At 46.8% G+C, this 1,520-nt stretch overlaps 1 pseudogene across 1 annotated transcript; it reads left to right on the forward strand.

Annotated features, from left to right (window-relative positions):
• Positions 1–223: 223 nt before the first annotated feature.
• LOC306798536 (ankyrin repeat domain-containing protein 9 pseudogene) lies at positions 224–1,114 on the forward strand (annotated as a pseudogene). Its single transcript has one exon. The product of its transcript is annotated as an ankyrin repeat domain-containing protein 9 pseudogene (transcript).
• The last annotated feature ends 406 nt before the right edge of the window (positions 1,115–1,520 follow it).

The following is a 1,520-nucleotide window of genomic DNA, read 5'->3' on the forward strand; positions in this document are numbered from 1 at the left end:
GGTTAACTGATCCTGTGGGATTGTGCTTACCTAAACAAAACCACTGCAGTGAGGGGAAAAACAATGAATGGGTGGAGATGATCAGCCCATGCATTCCAGCTAGTGCAGTCCAGGCAGCAATGACAGCCTGAAGGTTGCAGCAGCGTCGGGATCAGCATTCCAAGTGCGCCAATCTTACAGTCTGGAGTGATTTTACGTGGAGCCGTTCTTTATTTGCTGAGCCATGGCCAGTAACCAGGCCAGCCTGCAGGATGATCAGAGCAGGCACTGCAAGTTCTTATCCTATATGTTCTACCAGGCTGTGAGAGATCACAAGCCTGTGTGGATGCTGGAAGACATGAGAACAATGGAGTATTTTTACTGGGAGGAAAATGCCAGCCTACGAACCTACTCACCTTCAGAAGCCCTTCTCTATGCAGTGGTGCATAATCACCTGCCTTATGCTCAGTATCTGCTGTCTCATTTTCCAGAGGAGGCTCTCAAGGTGCCTGGGGAACACTTCTGCTATTGCCCATCCTCTGCTCCTCACTTGGCCATGGCGGTCACATATGACAGGAGAGATATCCTGGGACTGATCATCAAAATTGCACACAAGCTGCCCAGCTTGAACTCTTATATCAATAGGGCTGGCTGCTTTCATCTGGAAGATGGGAAAACACCCCTGCACCTTGCCTGCGAACTGCTGAGGTCAGAGACGGTCCTCATCCTCCTAGGGAATGGAGCATCTCCCAGGATAGAGGACAGTAAAGGGCTTACCCCTCTGGACGTCATCTTGGAGCAGATGTGGGACTCCAAAGTCAACGTCGCATCCAAGAAGCTCTGCCTCGACTACCTCTTGCTCTTCATGCCCAACCCACAGTTTAAGATGCGGAAAGTTCTGCAGGAGCATCCAGACCACTGGACAGCTTTGCTGGGAGAAGACAAATTCAACAGCCTGGTGGGGAACACACCTGCTTCTTTATATCTGCAAGCTATGCAAACTATTCTCCAGACTCTTCCCCCTTCCCACTTCCCTAAAAGCATCCAGGAACTACCTATACCTCAGGCACTAAAGCCCTTACCATCCTATGGCAAAAAGCTACCAGCAAAAAATGTGGTAAATGTTTTTCCTTGACTTTATTCAATGGGTCTTGGATTTTCCAAGACAACTTAGAGGAGTTGGCCATCCACCACCCTCTGCATTTTAGTGTGATTTTAGTACTTAACCTATTAGGCTATGCTGAAAAATCCAATATTTTGTGACAAGATTTTAAATGTCTTTTCTAACTGATTGCAGGCAGGGCACTTTTAAAGGCAAAAGCCTTGTTTTCTGTTTTGTTGTGCATGTGAAGGGTTAACTGTAGTTGAGACTGTGTTATGTTTGGTTTCTTAGTTGTCAGCTGGTATCAGTGTATTTGAATTCCCAATATGATAACTGTATCCTGTGTAATGCACCCGGGTTAAAAGGAACCAAGTACCCAGTGGGATTTTTAAATGGTGTCACTGCTAGAGCTAGGAGAAATAGCATCCCCTACCAACAA

This window comes from Erithacus rubecula, assembly GCF_903797595.1.
Source record: "Erithacus rubecula genome assembly, chromosome: 2".
NCBI lineage: Eukaryota > Metazoa > Chordata > Aves > Passeriformes > Muscicapidae > Erithacus > Erithacus rubecula.